The sequence below is a fragment of the Ambystoma mexicanum genome, chromosome 7p (assembly GCF_040938575.1).
Source record: "Ambystoma mexicanum isolate Mex_15411 chromosome 7p, UKY_AmexF1_1, whole genome shotgun sequence".
NCBI lineage: Eukaryota > Metazoa > Chordata > Amphibia > Caudata > Ambystomatidae > Ambystoma > Ambystoma mexicanum.
The window spans coordinates 101,158,213-101,173,447 of NC_090939.1; the positions used below are offsets into that span (position 1 = coordinate 101,158,213).

Sequence of the window (15,235 nt, forward strand, 5' to 3'; positions counted from 1 at the left end):
ATCTCACCAAATCCTACCATACCTATTCCAATTGGCAAAAGATGGTTTGTCTCACTCGTTCACCAAAGCGCATTTAGCAGCAATTTCTAGATACACCAGGAAGCAAGGAAAAGCTCCCATTTTCCGAGCACAGCATTGTTAAGCTCTTCATGAGGGGTCTATTCCGCACTTCTCCTCAAAAGAAAGTTCCACCTTGGTGGAGCTGAAACACTGTGCTGTTAGCCCTCATGAAGCCCCTGTTCGAACCCATGGCGACTGTGGACATACAGTTTGTGTGCTGGAAGACTGCTTTTCTAGTGGCAATCACGTCCTTCAGATGGGTGTCAGAACTACATGCACTATCAATTAAACCTCTGTACCTAGGTTTGAAGAGAACAAGATCTGAAAAACAAACCCTACGTTCGTTCCCAAGGTGTTATCCAACTTCCACCTGCAGTCTGAAGTAACGCTACCGGTTTTCTTTGCCGTCAACACCAGCTGAACAAGCTCTACATGCACTCGACCTCCAAAGAGTCTTGAACCAAAAACCTTCAACGAACATCTCGACTGTTTGTGGCTTTCGGCCCTCCTAACGAACGCTGAAGCAAGAGCTGTCCTACAACGCTTGTTTCAATAAGATATTCCTTCTCCCATAACACTTCCTGCTACAAAAAGTTAACTGCTGTGGCAATCTATTCAAAGCATGTGAATCCATGAAAGATCCAATGCTAGAGAAGCAGTATGTTGCTTACCTGTAACTCCTGTTCTCCAGCATTGGTATCTTTCATGGATTAACATGTGCCCACCTACCACCCCTAAGGGAGCAAGGCTACCTTACGCCAACTCTCATCCCGCTGGGGTCATAATCTGAAGATGGCCTCTTCGGTGGGGCTTGCCACTCCGCTCCATTGGCTGAGGCAGAATGCACCCACAAGAAAATGGATGGGCTACGAAAGTGAGCCTGAAAGTTCTAGTATAAGCTATAATAAAATGTTAGAGGATTCCCAACCTGTCGGCACAGAATATTGAAAGACTGTGAATCCGTGAAAGATAACCAATTCTGGAGAACAGGAGTTACAGGTAAGCAACCTACTCCTTACTACAAGTGTGTCTCTCTAAAGTTTCTACCATTTTGTGTCCTTCAAGAGTCTCTAGTCCATCAGCACCTCGTGGGGCAGGGGGCACAGGTGAACTTGGGGTGGCATATTTGGGAAAATAAGATGAGTATCAGGCACTATAGAAATCGGCATTATCAACATAGAGAGACTGCACACACCTCTCCACGCTGGCGAGAGCAGAAGATATGCCAGGTTTCCCCATACCCAGTAAGTATCCATCATCACGTAAGGCCCACTGAAATCTGTGAAGTTCTGCTATACTTCTCATTCGTGCCTACTGGCACAGTGCCATTGCTCTTAAAACATAAGGAAAAATGTATAAGCAACTGAATCTTAGGTTTTTTTCTTTTTGTTTTAGCCACGCGAGTTTCTTGACATACAAATTCCAAATCTCGTAACGGTTGTAATTAATTTGTGCCACCGCTTCTTCCATGAGCCCCCCTCATTCCTCCCACTCTGCGACTCATCACCCCCTGCTCCGATCGATTGTGTAAAAACATAGAACCTTCTAATTTCAGCTGGGAACGTAAACTACACCTCACATTTTCCTGCTCCTGCTACATTCACGATCGATTGTTGTGAACATAGCTTGTACCGATTGTTCTTGAAATAGGCCACGTACTTTGCATAAGGCTACATGCACCAAACATTGTGCTATTTGAGGTGGCGTTTTACTTGGACCAAACCTCCTCGGAATGCCAGAAGTGTTGAGGATGGAGGGAATAGATATAACTGGAATCTGTAGACCTCTCCCTTCCCACGTTCCTCATGTGGTTGTACCACATATTTTCAGACTTGGGGTAATGCACATCAATAATACTATCCAAAACAACCCCCTCATTTTCGATAACCTTTTGCTGCTTAATGTCTCTTCTTTTCCTGGGCACTGGCACATCATGTACTCCTACCTCCAGTCCCCTTTCCTCATACTTGTGGGACATTCCGTCCATTGGGACGGGACCACTTTTTAAAAGCATTGAAAAATGAACTTTTTCGTCCTTTTATTTTTACGTGGCTAAAGTACGTGACCCACAGCCCTGCCTTCCCGAGCTGCGCATCGCCCTTCAGTCCTTTTCTCCATGCGGTTGGTGTTGGACGCACTAGCATCACAGGGAATATTCTTTTTTTTCTCTTGCCCTTCATTCCTTTTCTGGTTCCACAATCATCTCCTTCCGCCGTCTATGCCGGAGGGTCTGGGATTTGTGTCCTGTTCATCCTTCGAATGTCGCTTTGTGAGGGCGGATCCCCTCTCTTTGCCTGGAGTGCCTAGGCCCGGAACACTGTTGGAAGGCGTGCTTCTACCGGGACTCCCTCTCTATCCGGGTACTTCACGGTCGGCTTGTCAGGTGGGAGGAAATGTTTCAATGCTTTCCTCCTCCTCACTTACAGCTCTTCATTGAAGAAAAAAGGAGACGGCCAGTAAGTTTACTATTCTGAGCACCCTGGCCAGGGGACTCCTTCCCGGGGTCTTCTGGGTTCGGGAGGGGCACAAGCGGCTCTTTTACCAGGGATATCCCTGAGAAGGAATCTAACGGGCACACCGGAGCATCCTCCGAGGGCATCTGTAAGGGGGCTGCCAAGACCGGATATTCATCCGATGTCCCCCCTCCCCCTCCACCCTCGGGGGCTAAAGTTGGGCTCAGTTCTTCTGGTGCCTTTTTCACTGTGGTCGGCCCCGAGGTTTCCACTCTTGGAACTAAGTGTACCGAGTCTCGGCTTGGTTATCCCTATCAAGGTAAACTAAACATACTGGGGTTACCACCGAGGTGTCCCTTCTTGGTGTTTATTTATAATACCGGCAAGATTGAGGGGCCCACTGCAAGGACCCTGGCTTCAGTCTGTGACTCCAAGCTGGTGGTGGAACCAATCTTGCTGAGGGGGGCACAGAAGCCAATCACGCACCATAAGTCTTCTCGTACCGGCTTCTGCCGAGGCTCCCCTTTTTGGGGTTACTTACCAGCAGGCCCTAAGGTTTCCCAGAAACACTCTAGATCTGCTAGCACAGGCTCTGGCGAGGTTCCTTGTCACAAGGCTAAGATGGCACATAAGTCCCCTGATTCACCTGTGGTGACCATTGTCTCACCTGTGACACAGTTCATCTCAGGCATTGACAAAATGGCGGTCCTCGGGAAGCCATTTTGACTACCTATCTTACACCAACATTCAGCAAGCTTTTCATGACCGGGTGCTGGATATGATGGCGCTGCTAGACATTCCAATACCCGAGCCCCCAGCTCCACAGGAGGGGGTACTTTCTGGAGCCTTCACCTTGTCGGCACAGGAGCGCACCGGCCTGTTCCTTCAGAAGGATGTCCTGTTCGAGAACCTCATACCGGGCAGCAAAATGGATACTTGCTACATGCTTGAAGCGTCTGAAGAGATATTGTTTTTGTGCCTGCTCCCTTCATCAACTGTGGCGGCTGCAGCTACGCTCCAATCAAAACCGGCTTCTACATCTTCTGCAGCATCCCAGATCCTTTACATGGAGAACAAACTTCTGGATGCCATTGGGGGAAAAAGCTATTCCAATTCAGCTCTTCAGCTCTGTCGGGCTAATACTGAGCTTATCCTGGCCGCTGCCAATGTGAAACAGGATTGCATTCCTCCGGATAGGCTCAAAGACTTCAAGGGTGGTTTATCTTGCGCCAGAGTTCTGGCACAGGATCTAGTTGAGGATGCCACCCATCACATAGACTCTTGCGCTCGAGAACTTATGGTCGGGGTTGACGTCTCACGCCAGGCGTGGCTCCATGCTACGAAGTTTTCAAAGGAAGTCCAGGACAAGGTGCTTGACCTCCCTTTCGAGGGTAAGGAACTGTTCCACGCCTCCACGGACGAGGAACCTACGAAGACTTATGCCAGTACTCAAACTTTAAAGTCATTGTCCGTCCTTGCGAAGATTCCTGCAAAGGCACCTTACACTCTGAGGTTGGGATCTCAGACAAGGTGCTCATCTGGCTTCAGAGGGTTTCAGGACCGCCGTGCACACCGCTGTAATGCTCGGAATGGCGGCCCCCACTGTAAACAGCAATGGCAGGGTGGCCAGTTTTTCTCTCAGCCAGCAGCCACCTCCTCGGCAGCGGGTTGTCTCTGCCGATAAATCAGCTAAATTATATTTTCAATCTGTCGCACGAGCCTCCGGTGGGAGGACGGATTTCGTCTCATCTGGAGGGGTGGCAGTCCATCACCCAAGACAGATGGGTTTTGTCAGTCGCTCGGGCGGGCTTTCGCTTGCCCCCCCTCCCAGCCTCCGCTCCAGCAGACTGTCATCCTCCCTCGGAGCCGAGGTACAGAAGCTTCTAGACCTCAGAGCAGTGGAACCTGTTCCCCTCAGGGAGCAAGGGCAGGGGTTTTACTCCTGTCTGTTAAGTGCCCAAACCCAACGCACTATCCTCGACCTTTCCAAGTTCACACTCTTCCCTACCCCAAGAGAGATTCAAGATGAGTACGCTCTGCCAGATAAAGTCCTCTCTCCGGAAGGGCGATTGGCTCAGCATGGTGGATCTTCAGATGGTCTCCGATTTCCATTTGAACCAGTCAATATCCATGCCAGTCTTCTTCCCGAATCCGGCCTCTGAGGCCGAGAGAGTTCTGCACAACCTCGACGTCAGACGGACTCTGAAATTCTACCTCGATAGAACAAGTGATCTCAGAAGCTCCTCACAACTCTTTGTCACGTTTCGTGACCCTAAAGGGAAGCCAGCCTCTAAAGGATCCATCTCCCGTTGGATGGCTTTGTGTATTTCGGAGGCCTACAACCTGCAAGGCCTTCAACGACCAAAAGGCATCCATGCACATCTGGTCCGAGGCAAAGCAGCAGCTGTTGCCTTCCAAAGGTACGTCCCGTGGGAGTCCATCGCCAAGGCAGCTATGTGGGCCTCCCTGTCATGCCTTCTCATTCCTCCGTTTATTCACCTGTCAAATCTAAGGCTAGGTTGTCTGCCACTTTGCGCTGTGAACACCAGTAGTTTGCCTATAGAACGGCAGCCAGACCGTTCTTTTCTCGCTGGAAACTCAGAGAAGCTTCCATGTAGACGCTGTGAGTTTCAGAGATGCTGCACATTACGTCCAGACATTGCTACTCCTGGCTGTCAACTGACAAGAACAGCGTCTTGTGGTCCGAATGCGTCTCCATAGACGTTATTTAAACTTGCAACGGCAGGTGTTGCTTCTGATTAGCGTTTTGCTCCTGAAGCTTCGTCCATTGTTTCCATGTCTTGTTACTTTGTTTCCCGTGGACATCTTTGGCCTGCCTCCGGATGCCTGAAAATTCTGTGGAGGTCGTCTCTGCAACGAGATTATAACACAAGAAATTGTAATTGTACCCGGATTGATTGAGCAATAGCAACATTGGTCACGTAATCCGTGGCGGATCTCGTAATGAGTCACTGTGAAAGAGCCACAGGTGATGCCCTAATGTTTAGTGTGCATACAAAGGGGAAATTGCACATCCCCTTTGTATCCTCAAGTCACTCTTTTCTTGTGCTGCTCATGCCTGCAGGTCAATAAGGTGTATACTGGTGAGGCCGAAGGGATGTTTTCGTGATCTGGATAAATAACTCATTTTGTTAGCGCCGTAGTGCTCGCTATTTGCAAACAAGCTGCTTCTTTAGCTACTAACTCTGTGTTGTTCCCAGTGACCCCGATAAGATTTCGAGGTGGGAGTATTTTACTCGCTATTTTTAAACTTTAACAGTAAATGTGATTTTGAAAGAGTAAAAATGACTTTTCTCCATTGCAAGAGTAAAATGTATTACATCCAGCCGACGTGTGCAAAAACTGTATGCAAATCATTACTATGCGGCAGCTTTCTGCATTGTGACAAATTACAGCTTTCATTATTTATGTAAGTTCTGGCCATTTGATCTCTCCTGTATATATTTAAATGTTTAAACCACAAACACCTAGCCAATTACATAGTAAAGCAAACATGAATAGTATTGTGTGTTTTGAGGTTTGTTAGCAGAATTGTCTTTTGATGTTTAATGAAAGTCCTCATTTCCTGGAGCTATTACTACCTGGTGCCCGCACATCCTTATTGGGCTTGGGGAGAAGGACCACTTTAGCCTCCTCCATAGACTAGGCAATTCGTCCAGTCCTTCCAAAGGAGTCTGGCTCTCGCATTTGGTTGCTCTGCGTCCCTACCACATGGCTAGGCACCATGCCCCTTCCCATTGCCGAATTCAGCACTATAACTGCCTGCGAGGATGTAGCCACCCTCACTCAGGAGGACCACTCCCGCTTACATGGTGACTGACCCGTCAATGTTAACCTCATGTGAGGTCACAGCCGTCCTTGTAACCTGAGGGCAGGCTCTCCCTTCACTTATGCCCATATGATGTAACTAGTGAAACAGTCCTGTGATGGAACTAAGAAAGTATTCTTGTGATGTAACTAAGGAAGTATTCTTGTGATATAACTAAGACTGTTTTCTTGTAACAGTGCCACGACGCCCGAGGGCTGCTGCACGCTTTATAAATGTAAATAAATAGGGGTACCAGCACCGGAATGGCGCCTCCTTGAAGGCTTTATAGAAGTTTCCTGTGTAACCATCTGGCCATGGGGCCTTGCACTCGGCAATGATAAAATTGTGTCCCTCACTTCCTCAGGGGTGATGTCCCCTTCCAGTTCTTCCCTTTCCCCTGTCGTGATCCTCTGTAGGAGGCATCTCACCAGGTACATCCCCCCCCGGGCCATCCCCTCTGGTGAGTTCTAGGTGTATAGATGCAAATAAGTTTGTGAAGGAGTCTATGATGCCCTCGTTTGAGGAACACTCCCCTCCCTGGCCTGTTCTAATCTTTAGAAGGGTCCTAGACGCTTATTTCTTCCTTACTTGTCTTGCCAAGAGCCTATCTGCCTTACTCGCTTTGATATCTCTAATGGATTACTTGACTTTCCTGGCTTGAAGTACTTAGAGTTGGCCCCTGACCAGCCTGTATTCCCTCCTGAGTGCATTACTAGAGTCGTTCTCCATTCTGGCCATTACCTGTCCGTTGGTCTTAGAGGTCCCTTTTCATCGGATTGAACTGATTATCATTTGCACTTTCTTAGCTATCAACTCCCCCCAACATTGTAGCCTTGGATGCGTCCCAAACAATATGCACTTCCGTCCCCTGTGCACTATTATTTGCACAAAATTCTTTTTATCATCCTCCTTTTGTGATGACCTATCACCCAATCCTTAAGGAGGTGTTCTGGAAACCTCAGTTTCTAAAGTCTGGGACCCCCTTCTTCCTGTACAGAGTAACACTAATGGGTGCATAATCAAACACCGTTATTGCTTCGTAGTTTACCTCCTCCACTTGTCCTATAAGGGTATGAGACACCCATATATAATCAATCCTTCCACTTCTATTATGGCTTTGGGCACACTTGTGACCCACACCCTTCTGCAGCACGGGTGTCTCGGGGCTGCTGCGCCAATTGGGAGTCTCCTTCACGCCTCTGTCCATCGGCTTGCTTTCTGCCTTGGGCTTCAGCACGGTCACGGCTTTGCAACATTACAGCCACAAGGCGCACATGGCTAAAACCTCCACTCTCAGCACGTCTTTCTTAGTGCAGCCCCGACAACGCAGGGTTTGTGAACACAGTACCCACTCAGAAATTGCCATTGAAATCTGCGGTCTCCATGCTCCAGCGTCCTTTCTGTGATCCCACTTCCTCATACGTTGCCAGCCTCATGCTCTTCTGCTACTGCTACTACTGCCAGCCTTCCTGCTCCAGCTCCTTCCTCCTTCCCTCTCCTGCTGCAGCCTTTTATGCCTCCTAAATGGGACAGTTGGATATAGTAAATAATTGTTCTTTTTTTTTTTATTAGTCAAAATAACACAGGTCAGAGGTGAAGCGTTCCTCTATAGCCAGCGCAGTCAAATGCCCCCCCCCGCCTTGTGCAGCAAAGTCCAATGTCTCCACAGAGTTCAGACAAAGGATGGTACCCTATTTCCAGCCTGATGTCCCCCGGGTATGCTCGTCCATGAGTCGGGAGAGTCTCTCCCAGAATGCACATCGCCCCCTCATTGTCCTGTGGGGCACTCGTAAGCTGCTAATGCTAGACGTACCCCCGTTCCCTTTCCTCTCCCTCCATAGCCACACCGCCCGTACTTTTCAAAGGAAGGAAACCATAGACCCACAATGTCGGACCTTGATTCATCTAGGATATGAGTAAGATATTCCATATCATATATGGCCCTAATCTTCGATACCCACTTCTTTTCCACCAGCATTCACTGGCTTTTCCACCGTTGGGCCAGGCAGCATCTAGCCGAGACCATCATAATCTGGAACATGTGCCCCTGATCCGTCTCAAACTCCTCTTCCGAGCCTACCCCAAATAGGGGAAGCTATGGTGATCATTCCTTCAGGAATTTCTTTATACAGTTCAGGTGCGCCATCCAGGATAAACGCGAGCTCGACCAGTGCTCTGTCCTGTTTTATGGTAGACCAGAGAGGGAGGACATTTCTCGAAAAGAGGTCTTCGAAGCACTGTGTCACTTGAACCCCAATGGTTCCCCTAAATGGAAGCCCTGCAATGTATTACTTTTCTCTCTGCGGCAGGTTTCCCCCCACGTATGCCACTGACTTTCCCAAATTGATTTTGAACCCTGCTAGCCTCCCATAATGTTCAAGACTTTCCAACAGCGGGGGGACTGACTCAGACGGTCTAGCAATGTAGAGCAAGACATCATCGGCGAAGAGATCTTACAACTCACCCCCCCTGACCGTGATTCCTCTAATCCCCTCATTGTCCCTGACCGACGCCGCCCACAGCTCCACGACTAGTGCATAGGTTAGTGGGGAGAGTGGGCACCCGTGGAGCGTTCCCCACTGTAATGGGAAGGCCTACGATTCAATCCAGTTTACCACCACCTTGGCCGACAGCCTGGAGTATAGAGCCGACATCCAGCCCTTCCACCTTGGGCCTACCCCTAAAGATGTTAAGACCTCTCCTATAAATGACCAACTCACTCGGTAAAATGCCTTCTCAGCAACTAAGGCCAACAGAAGTACCCCTTCCTCCTTCGCTGTCGGCGAGTCTAGGACATGAAACTTCTTATGCATATTATCCGCCCCCTGCCTATGCAACACAAAGCCTGTCTGGTCAGGGTGATCAGTCTGGGGAGGCACGCCTCCAAGCGCGATGCCAGGATTCTGTTAAACATCTTGGCGTCGATATTAAGGAGCGAGATGCGCTTATATGATGCACAAATGGCCAGATCCTTCCCTGGTTTCGGGATGACTGTTATCAGAGCCTGGAGACACGACTGCTGTATTGTATCCTCCCCATGATAGAGTTGAACAGTTTAGCCAACAGTGTTGCCAGTTGGGTTTGGAATTGCTTGTAAAAATCCGACGTAAAGCCATCCTCCTCAGGGGCTTTTCCTGTCTCCAGTCTCTGTATGGCACCCCCAGTACCTCTTCCTGAGTTATCACAGGGCTTCCCTCTCTACCCTCGTGAGTTTAGGTAGGTTCATCTCTGCCAGGTATTGCTGTGCTACCTCTGCTAACCGTTCCATTGTCCTGGCATAAAGCTCCCTATAGAAACTTGCAAAGCAGGCCGCGAGATCTCCACCTCCCCTCCCCATCACCACGCTTCCCTCAGTGTCCCATACTCCATCTTCCTTTCCGCCCTACAACCCCTAACCCTGTTTGCCAAGAGTCCCCACCTTGTCTCCTCTTTCATATTATCTGTCTGGTGTATCTCATCTCCTTTATGACCTACCCCATCAGGACCGTAAGGAGTTCCTGTCTCTTGTCTCTCATTTCACCCAGGAGCTTCTCCCTGTCTGTGTCCCGCTGGGCCAGTTGAGACCCTAGCGTTTTAAATTCTTCTCGAAGCCCATTTACAATCAACCCCCTTTCCCTCTTCTTACGAGACCCCTGAGCAATAAGTAGCCCCCTAAATGTGGCCTTAGCTGCCTCCCATACTATCGCCATGCCCGTTTCCCCGTTGTCATTAGTTGTGAAGTAAGACCGTATCTCCTCCCTCAAGAAGTCCCTGAACACCCGGTCCCTGAACAGGGTGTCATTGCACCTCCATCTGAAACCTCTGGGGGCGGGGGTATCTGGGAGCTGCCAGTTTGTCACCACTAACTTGTGGTCTGACCATGTGGGCACCTCAACCTTGGGTACTCCTGCTTCACCCCCCGTTCTCCCGGGATCAGGAGGAGGTCAATCCTTGTGTAGGTCTGATGTGGGGGTGGGAGGGGGAGAAAAAAAGGTATACCCCCCCCCCCCAAGGCCCGGCCACTGCTTCTGCCAGATATCCACCCAGAAGTGATCCCTCAATAGGTCTTGAAAGGCCTAGTTATCCCTAGTTTAGCGCCTACCCCCTTCGCTGACCACCAATCTGATGTGGGGTCCACCACCAGGTTAAAGTCCCACTCTAAGAGTGTTGCACCTTCCGCCCAGCCATCTATCATACTAAAGACTTGATGGAGAAAGTCCACCTGCCACATGTTGGGCGCATACAGAGTAGCGAGCGTGACCTGCGTCCCCTCTTGGGTACCCTTTACACCTAGGAATCTTCCCCCAAATCCCCTCTTGACCTGGGTTCCCATTAATCGAAAGGACTTTCCAAGCAGGATGCCTGCCCCTTCCTTTTTACAGTTCTTAGGTCGCAACTCCTGGGCCTCCCATATCTCTTTTCCCTTTATCAGTGACTCCGTCCCCTGCCTGTAGTGGATCTCCTACAAGAATATTATTGTAGGTTTCTGCTTCCGGAACATGTTGCTAGTTAAAGACCTTTAGTTCTGGGGGCTCAGTCCCTTCAAGTTCAGCGTACCTCCTACGACCTCGACCATACTTCCTCCTCACCCTTCGTTGGATACCCACATATTTCCTGTGAAGTACCTTACCTCTGTTGCATGTAAACTTCGCTGCATAGGATTCCTTACCCTGCCTCCCCCATCCTCCCCACTCCTATTGTACCCCCCCACCCTCCAAATGGAGGCGGTCAAGCCCGTGCCCCGTCACGTTGGGCACATCTGTCGAACTGCCAGGGATGTGCCTCCCCGCCCTTGGCACCCTAGTAGACAGCCCTCGTATCCCCTCTGTCCCCTAATAGCCCGGGAGGGTAAGGCCCCCCTGCCCAGGTCTAACTAGAACAATAAACCGACTCCCTCATCTACCAGAACCCCCAGCCCCTTGGTGTATACCTCTTTCCCAGTCCCCCGTCCCATAAACTTGATTTCAGAATTCAAGGCAACTGACCACCCTACTGGCAGCCCTCGGCAACCCCCCCCCCCCTAAAACAACCCCGATTAAGCCCCCGAACAAACCTCAAGGTATCTCCCAACGGTTTTAGCAAGCGCCAACACAGGAAGTTCCACCCTCCTCAAGTGCCATCGGATCAAGACAGGGGTGGGGGAGTATTAAGCTTTTGAAACTTCCAGACTCCTTTTGCCCTGTGCTTTCCACGTGCTGACTCTGGGCCCCGAGGGCCGCGGTAGGGGTCGAGGCCCTGTACACTGAACTCCAGGGCGGGACCCTCTCGGCGGCCCACCAGCTCCTCTGTAACCCGCTGTATCTTCTCTTCCGCCACCAGATGTCGCTCGCACTCCCATTCGAACACCAGCACAAAGGGGTAGACCCAGCGGTACTTCGCCCTCTTCTCCTGAAGCCATCTGGTGAGAGCCCCGCACTTCTTTCACCGCAGTAATGTGTCAGCTGAGAGGTCCTGAAAAATAGCCACCCTCGAGTTGCCATAGTTTTAACTCTCATCTGTCAAGCTTTCTCGAGGATTCTCATCTTGTCCTCATAGTAGTGCTTGCGCGCCTGAACTGAGCGCGGGCCCTGGGATCGTCATCCTACTCAATGCACCCTGTCTATGATGATCCTCTTCTTCCCTGGAAACAAGGGCCAGCCCTGTAATCTCCTGTATCTTTCGTTCCAGGCCGACGGGTGTCTCGCCATCTTCCTTCTGCAGTCCAAAAAAACGAAGTTTGTTCCATCTCTCCCCCGATTCTCAATATCATCAACCTTGAGGCGCAACTCTTCCCAACGTCTCTCCATTTCCATGAATTGCACCTCCATTTGCGTCTCAAGAAGTCCAGTGGAGGCTTGATTAGCCTCCACTCCATCCATTCTGTCCTCGCGAGGGTCTACCTTGGCCGAGAGGTATGCCAGCTTCGCACCAATGTCCATCCTCATCCCTCTGATCTCTTCCAGGATAGTTTGTATGTCACGCCTGAGAGAGCCCAGCTCGGCTGGGCTGGTGGTGGTCCCGAGTCCCCAGCGGCCTCCACCGTTGCTTCCTTATTATGATAGTGAAATTGTGCCAGGGCTCCCTGCCAACTCATAAATGTCCAGATCACTTCCTCCCGTGCCTCAAGGGGGTGGCTAGGGATCCGCAGGCCCTACTCTGACTCTCGGCCACCTTAGCACACGGGCGTCCCTTTATGTAGCCCCGTGGTAGTCTATTACAGTCCAGGCAGGCAGTGTCTCAGCCCCTCCGGTGCGAGGTGCTGGGCTCTTGACTGGAGTCTTGCCTGAAGTAGGCTCCTATCCCCCAGGTCATTGTACCTCGGAGGGGTGTGGCCTGTAGCAGGGGAGAGGGGGGATTCCCCTGAAGCCAGACAAGTCTCTCCACCACCACGGGGCACCCCCGCTCCCTGTTTCTTCCTCCAGACAGTGGGACTCCAAGGGGTTGGGGGGGGACTTACTGTGCACCAGACTGCATCGTCTCTCTCGAGTCTGCTGTTGTCGCTCACTCTGAGGGCCCAGTGGGGGCCACTCCAGGACCTCAGCAAATCCTGAAGGCTACATCAAGTAATCCTGCTGGCTGGGGTCCCCACACAAACCCCCTGTGTGGGGGTTAGGGCTGTCCAAACCCCTGTGTCCTCTGTGCTTCGGCTCCTGTGGTGGTTGTCGCATCCCAGGGTCCCTCGATCCCCACACAGTTCAATTCTGACGCCAGATGTCCGGTCCGGCTGTCCCTCTGCCCCAAGCCCACGTGGCAAAGCCGAAGCCGGTGGTCAAGACCGACTAAGCCCCGACTCAGCCTGCCCGCTGCATCCTCCAGGCGGGCGGTGGATTCTGCTCCTCAGCCTTATTGCAGCGCGGCCGAGGCCCGCCAGCGCCGCCGAACCAGGCGTCCCCACCGGTGTTTGCTGTGCACCACACAGTGTGCTTGACGGCACAGGCGCCTGCCCTGGACGTCCCTCGGCTACAGCAGTGGAAGGCCGCCCGATGCATGCACAACCTGCCCACTGCGTTCACCAGGTGGGCCAGTTCTCTGCTTTGTCCCTGTTGGCGCAGGACTGGAACTCATCAGGGGGAGGGGAGGGCAGGTCCGGGGCTCACCTCCTCAGTCCCGGATTAGCCTCCACACTCGGCCTCAGGGCCGGCGAGGGCTGCCACCGCCAGGATCTGCCCAGAATAGTGGGATCGGGACAGCTGTTCCGCAGTCTTGGGGGTTCCGCTGAACGGCAGCAGCTTCCTCCGACCAGGGAGTCGTTCCTGTGGGGAAGCAGGTGCCTGTGATCGCTATATCTCCTCGGTTACGCCAGGGCAAGGGACGGAACTCGGCATTCAGGCAGCCATTTTGCCTTTTTAAGGATAGATTTAATTCCCTTAGTAATTTAAGGGCTGCAAGTATTAACTTTGTCAGAGGAAGATGATTTTGTGAAGACATTTCAGCCATTCCTTGTAGGTTACCTTTGGTATTGAGGAGGGCATTTGATTTTACCGATTTAAAAGGATTCTTTCTTTTGGTATAATAGGTTTTGGTGTTGCAGCCTTAGGGTTTACCACCTTAGATATAATAGGAGGTTGGCATACATTAAAATGACAATCCTTAACCTCTTCTGACATAGTCGTAAGAATCTCCCTGTCGGAGGAAAAATACTGTCTCATCCCACAGAATCGTCACACTACCCTGGGACTGCACCCAGGTGATCAAATCAATCCACAGTACATCACCCCCGATGTTGGGATCAGGAAGTGTCTGCCTTCCGCTGGCCACCTGGGAGGAGACTTTAGGCAGGGTTTCAGTGAGGGATCCGCAGGATTCTTCACAGTCCCCACAGAGTATTAAATCTATCATAATGCTTAACATTCACAGTAAAGTTATATTCCCAATGTATCCTATAAACCCTAAATAAATCGCCTTTTTTATATATGACCATGCTAGAGGCCTCTAGTTTACTTTTCTAAACTGCACATTACAAACATGATGCAAATAAAAACTTCTATTTTAAAAACCTTTAAATACTCACTATAATTTACAAAATCTGGACATCTGAAGCCTATAGTTATAAAGTTCTGCCCTGGCCAGAGGTAAGACAAATATTCTCAATATCCGTGCTTCACTCTAGGCGCTACAAAGTTGTCACCCCACGATTACATTGTTGCCTGTTATGTTGCTACCTGATGCAAACTAAAATGTATTCAAAACTATATACAAAGTAAATAAGGTAAAGGTAAACGGTGAAACTGCGCCGAGTTACAGAAAGTCCATCAAGTACAGTTGTACTGTATTTTAATTTTTGTTCAAGACAGCCTGACACGTGTTTCGAGCGAAGCTCTTCCTCTGAGGCAAAAGATCCTTGTCCAAATGGATACTCAAATACTTGAAGGACGAACAGCCTTCTGGGAGCTCCCCAAAATCATTTGTATGCCGGAAGGCTGTTGGTTAACATTGAGCAATTGCAACCGCAATCTTAATTCAGATTCCCGAATTAGACTTGTATATCGTTTACTTCAAGTATTTGAGTATCCATTTGGACAACAATCTTTTGCCTCAGAGGAAGAGCTTTGCTCGAAACACGTGTCAGGCTGTCTTGAACAAAAATTAAAATACAGTACAACTGTACTTGATCGACTTTCTGTAACTCGGTGCAGTTTCACTGTTTACCTTTATCTTATTCAGTTTCTCTGTGGGGTGTTGGTCAAGGCACCCACAAATCAACAGTTGAACGCTGCCGTATGTTATCATTTTGAATTTAGGGCAGTAGCGCTGGATTTCTCAGTGGCCTTACTTGACCATCTCCTTTGAACTATATACAAAGTAACACATATATTCCAAATCTCCTAACTACACAGAACACATGTTATTTGCAACATTGCGTTTAAACAAGCAGCACCATAGGATAATACAAAGTATGTAGGGTAAACCTCACAACGTATGTAGGATACATCTC

The 15,235-nt window shown here is 50.1% G+C and overlaps 1 protein-coding gene across 7 annotated transcripts in view; it reads left to right on the forward strand.

Moving 5' to 3' along the window:
* The window catches only part of ATP6V1A (ATPase H+ transporting V1 subunit A), a 1,210,625-nt gene that overhangs the window by 110,744 nt on the left and 1,084,646 nt on the right, over positions 1–15,235 (forward strand). The gene's annotated exons all lie outside the window — the stretch shown is intronic.